This window comes from Pteronotus mesoamericanus, unplaced genomic scaffold (assembly GCF_021234165.1).
Source record: "Pteronotus mesoamericanus isolate MK-2021 breed Mesoamerican mustached bat unplaced genomic scaffold, CSHL_Meso_final scaffold_232, whole genome shotgun sequence".
Lineage (NCBI taxonomy): Eukaryota > Metazoa > Chordata > Mammalia > Chiroptera > Mormoopidae > Pteronotus > Pteronotus mesoamericanus.
This window is the reverse complement of record NW_026555311.1, coordinates 14,098,450-14,104,637: the sequence shown is the minus strand read 5'-3', so window position 1 is coordinate 14,104,637 and position 6,188 is coordinate 14,098,450.

The following is a 6,188-nucleotide window of genomic DNA, read 5'->3' as shown; positions in this document are numbered from 1 at the left end:
ATTTAATAATTTGTTTATCCATTCACCAAGGGATGAACATTTCAGCTGTTGCAAATTTAGTTAGTATAAAAACAGTAACTTGTGGACAAACACTTGTGGAACCAGTCTTTTGGAGACATGTTTGCATTTCTTTTCTAGGTAAAATAAATAGCTAGGAGTGGAATTATTGGGCCATGTGATAAGTGGATGTTGAACTTGACTGTTTTCTAAAGTAGTATAGCATTTTAAACTCCCAACAGGAGTGTATGTGAACTCCAGTTGTTCCATGTCTTCACAAACATTTGATATCAATAGTCTTAAATTTTAGTCATTCTGGTGGGTATAGTGTTATTTCAATGTGGTTTATTTTTTTTTAAATTTTAAATGATGAAATGCCAAAATTTTTAATAAAAAGCAGAAACAAGAAACACAGACATGCCCATTATATTTCAACATTGAATTGCACATTCAAGTGAAGACAGTAAGACAAGGTAAAAAACAGTATAAATACAGGGAGAGAAAAGTTAAAAGATTTCTTTTTACTATGATATACTTTAAAAAATTAATCTATTGAGGTGACATTGGTTAATAAAATTGTATAGGTTTCAGGTGTTTCACTTAATAATATATCATCTGTGTATTGTATTATGTATTTAGCCACCCCACGTCAAGTCTCCTTCCATCACCATTTTTTCTCCCTTTACCCTCTTCTACTTCCCCCACCCTTCTTTTCCTCTGGTAATCACCATACTGTTGTCTGTGTCTAAGAGGTTTGGGTTTTGTTTTGTTTTTTGCTTAATCCCTTCACATTTTTCACTCAGCCCCATAACCTCCCTCCCCTCTAACAGCGGTCAGTCTGGTCTCTGTTATCTATGAGTCTGTTTCTATTCCATCTGTTATTTAGTTCATTAGATTCCACATATAAGAGAAATCACATGGTACTTGTCTTTCTCTGACTGGCTTATTTCACTTAGTATAATAATCTCCAAGTCCATCCATGCTGTTACAAAGGGGAAAATTTTCTTCTTCTTTTTTATGGCCAAGTAGTATTGCATTGCATAAATGTACCACACCTTTTTTATCCACTCATCTACTGATGGGCACATGGACTGCTTCCATGGCTTGGCTATGGTAAATAATGCTGCAATGAACATAGGGGAACACATATTCTTTTGAATTTGTGTTTTAGGTTTCTTTGGATAAATACCCAGAAGTGGAATCACTGGGTCATAAAGCAGTTTCATTTTTAAATGTTTGAAGTAACTCTGTGCAGTTTTCCACTACACCAGTCTGCATTCCTACCAACAGTGTACGAGGATTTCCTTTTTTTTTTGTATTTTAGACTTTATTTACTTATTTTTAGAGAGAGGAGAAGGGAGGGAGAAAGAGAAAGGGAGAAACATCAATGTGCAAGAGAAACATCAGTCAGTTGCCTCTTGCACTCCCCTAACTGGGAATCTGGCCTGCAATCCAGGCACATTCTCAGGCTGGAATCCATTTGTGGAAGGATGTCCAACCGACTGAGCCATACCAGTCAGGGGGTAGGATTCCTTTCTCTTTGCATGCTGGCCAACGCTTGCTGGTTGTTGATTTATTGATAATAGCCTTTCTGGCAGGTGTAAGATGGTATCTCATTGTGATTTTAATTAGTGTTTCTCTGATGATTAGTGACTTAGGGCATCTTTTCATATGTTTTTTGGCCATCTATATGTCTCTTTCTAAGAAGAAGTGTCTATTCGGGTCCAATGTTTTAATTGAATTGTTTGTTTGGTGTTGGGTTGTCTGAGTTCTTTATAAATTTTGCATATTAACCCCTTATCACATGTGTCACTGATAAATATGTTCTTCCATTCAGTGGGTTGTCTTTTCATTTTGTTGATGGTTTCCTTTGCTGTGCAAAAACTTCTTAGTTTTATGTAGTCTTGTTTGTTTAGTTTTTCTTGTTTCCCTTGCCTGAGGTAATATATCAGAAAAATATATTGTTGTGAATTGTCTGAGATTTTACTGCCTATGTTTGCTTCTAGGATTTTTATGTTTTCAAGTCTAACATTTAAGTCTCTAGTCCATTTTGAGTTTATACTGTGTATGATGTAAAAAGGTGGTCTAGATTCATTTTGCACATACCAGTCCAATTTTCCCAACACCATTTATTATGCTGTTTTTACCCATTGTATGTTCTTGCTTCCTTTGTCAAAATGATCTCTATCTGTTCCATCTGTCATCTATCTATCTAATCTATCATCTGTCATCATTTATCATCTATCCATCTATTTTTTTTTATTCCAGTGCCAGGCTGTTTTGATTAATATTGACCTTGTAGTATAGTTTGATATCAGGTAGTATGATTCCGCCAACTTTGTTCTTTTTCAAGATTGCTGTGTGTGTTGTGACCTGTCAAGGCCAGGTAGGTTCATTTGAGGTTTGGTCAGACAGAGGAAAATTTGCAGAGCCGTGGGGATGCTTGACATGCCTTTATTCAAGGGTGGGCAGATCAATGCATGCTGCAAGCTGCATGTCCCCACGTGTCACACTACATGTCACCTGTCCTCTTTCTCTTCTGTTCCAGTGGGGAGCCCCCACCCTCTTGTATACTGAAGACAGACAAAGCCGGCAGGGAGACAACAGGTTGTACAGCATAGCGAGATTCTGCGCCTGCAAGCCCAGTCTCAAGGCTATGAGAGCACTATTTATCTTAGTTCCCCAGACAATTAGGTGAGGAAGCCAGGTTGCCTTCATTTATCCTACACTGTGGCAATTCGGGGTCTTTTGTGGTTCCATATAGATTTTTAGAATATTTGTCCTAGTCTTGTGAAATACACCACTGTCATCTTGATAGGAATCGGGTGGAATCTGTAGATTGCTTTGGGTATGATGGACATTCTAATGATGTTAATTCTTTCTATCCACGAACATGGTATATGTTTTCACTTATTTATATCTTCTTTAATTTCTTTCTTCAGTGTCATAATTTTCTGAGTATAGGTCTTTTATATAATTGTTTAAATTATTCCTAGGTATTTTATCTCAGTGTGGTTTAAATTTGAACTTACTTCAAGACTAATTTAAGCATTTTTTCATGTGTTTATTGGCCATTTGTATGTTGTCTTTTATGAGTTTTAAAAATATTATCTATTTTTCTTAGGCTGTCTTTTTACTATGCAGTTGTAAGAATTCTTTTTACATACTGAATACAGGAATTTTTTTCAGACAAATGTGCCAAGATTATTTTCTCCCATTCTGTGGTTTACATTTTCATTTCTGTAATAGGGTTATTAGAAGCATATATTTCTAATTTTGATAAAAATCTCATTTACCAATTTGCTCTTTTGTGGTTAGTACTATCTAAGAGGTATATGCATAACCCAATATGCAAATATTTTTCTTATTACCTCTCCTAGAAATTACACAGTTTCAGCTGTCACATTTAAGTCAATGATCTAATTCAAGGAAAAATTTGGTGTATGGTGGGAGATAAGTGTTGAATTTCATTTGTTTTCATATGGATAGCTACCAGTTGCAGCAACATTGGTTGAAAATCTCTCCTTTTCTCCATCATATTACCTTGGCATCTTTGTTTAAACACACACACACACACACAAATGTGCATTTTATTATTTCTGGATTCTGGAATCTCTATCATGTTCTATTGTTATTTGTCTATCTTTGTGTTAATACTGTATTGTTTTGATTATTAAAACCTTTCCAGTAATTCTTGATTCATCCAACTTAGTTCTTAATTTTAAAAACATTTAGGTGATTCTAGGTCCTTCAAATTTTCATGTAAGTTTTAGAACCAACTTGTCATATTCTACAAAGAAAAGAGGAAAAACTGCTAAGAATTTGATTGGAATTGTGTGAAAACTATTAATCAGTTTGGAATGAATTGATATCATAAGAATATTGAGTCATCCAGTCTTAAATATAGTATAGCTGTCCATTTAGCATCACCTATAATATCTGAAAACATAGTTTAGTAGATTTCCGTGTAGGATTCTTGTTCATATTTTTTCATTTTATCCATAAGTATTTTATATATTGAATAATATTGTAAATGATTATTATCTTTGATTTTTATTACTATTATATGAAAATATAATTAATTTTTGTATATTGGCATAGTATTCACTAACCTTAAAAAATTCATTTCTTAATCCTGGCAACTTTTTGATATATTCCTTACAATGTTTTATGTATACAGTCATGCCATGTGTTAGTAAAGGCAGTTTTAAGTTTTTCTTTCTAACATTCAATGTCTTTTATTTGTTGTTCTGGCCCTTTAACACATGAGTTTGGACCTCCAGTACAATGTTGAATGGTGAGAACAGAATTCCTGACCTTGAACCCAAACATGATCATTCAGTCTTTTAACAGTAAGTATGCTGCTAACTAGATTTTTCATACATTGTGAAGAGATTTTTAATCATGGAGTATATTGTATTTTGTTAAATGTTGGCTTGTATTTATTGAGATGGTCATAGAACCTTTCTCCCTTTTTCACACTTCTGTGATAAATTACATTGATATTTAAATGATAAAGCAGATAGACATTCCTAGGATAAATCCTACTTGATCATAATGTATTATCATTTTTACATATTGTTGTTTGATCTACAAATATTTTGTCATGAATTTTTGTGTCTATGTTCACAAAGTCTGTAGTTTTCTTGCTAAATGGCTCAGATGTCAAGGTAATACTAACTTGATAAAATGAGTTGTGAAATGTCCCTCTTTCTTTATTTTCTAAAGTTTTTTAAGTAAAATTCTTATTTTCTCCTCTAGTGTTTTGTAGAATTTACCGGCGGAGACACCAAGAAATGGAGTTTACTTTGCAGGAAGATTTTTAGTTAAGAATCATTTTTTAAAGAGACACAAAGCTTTTCAGATTTTCTATTCTTTCTTTGATCAGTTGGTTAGTTGTTTCTATGTCTGTCCAGGAATTTGTCCATTTTATTTAAATTGTGAAATGTATTCAAATAAATTGTTTATAATATTCCTTTACTATTATTTTAATGTCTATAATATATGTACTACTGTCTTTTGTTTTATTCCTGAAATTGGTATTTGTGCCTTTTAAAAATTGATTAGACTAGGTTAGAGGTTTATCAGTTATATTAATTTTTCCTAAAATCTTGTGATTTTGGCTGATTTCCTCTCTACTTTGTTATTTTTTTATTTTCAATTTTATCTACACAATTTTTTTCTTTTTACTTAATTATTTTAAGCCTTTATTTATTTTTTTTCTTCAGAGTTTTAGGGAGAAATTCCTTATGAGCAGAGGTTCTCAAATTTTCAGAAGGCTTTGAAACAAAGTTTAAAGCCTCTGCCTTTAAAAAGAAAAGAAAAAGAAGTATGTATTCACTCTGTCACAGCATTGGAGTTTACTTGAAACACTGCACAGTAACTGGGAGGAGGCACGGGATTGAGCAGAATGCCTGACCTCTTGCGTGACAGTGGACTGATTTGTTCCTACTTATGTTATCACGCAATTGGGATAACAATGAACTAACAAAGTTAAATAACAGTGTGTGTTTTGGCACCTTACATAAAATAATATTCTCAAGAGTACAAAAAAAGAAGTTCAGTATAATTTAATTATTAAACCAGTTTGTAAAACTCTTCTGAAATCTGTAGGTACTTGAAAAAGATATATGTATGAAAGCTTATTATGTAGAGCATTAAAATAATATTTGCAGTAGAATTAAGCAAAAAAAAAATATTTTCTCTTTCTACCATAAACTTTTGACACCTGCTTCCATATGTTTATTCTTATAATCTCAGGGTTGCCTATCAAATTACTATGAATTTAATGTCAACATTACATGATATTTCATAAAGAATATTGCAGGTTCTAAATTTTCTGCCTTTTGAAAATTTGGGAACCATGGCTTGTAGAGATTTTCTGACTCTAAAACTCTGTAGGAAAAAGAAAAACACTCTTATTTTACTTTGAAGTTTGTTATAAACTGTCGTACTGCTCAGAGGCTATAGGGGGCCCACCACCGGGGGTGGGGTGCACCTCAGAGAGTGCAGCTTATATGTATAAACTTTATATGAGAGACATAATTTTAGAAAGCAGTCACCTCATTGGTCTTTGCCAAGTGTATGAATAGTATAACCTCCATGAAATAAGTGTTTTGGCTTTCAGACTAAGGTACAGGCTGGGATCCAAATGATACCTGAATGAATGGGAAACTCATACAGTAAACTAT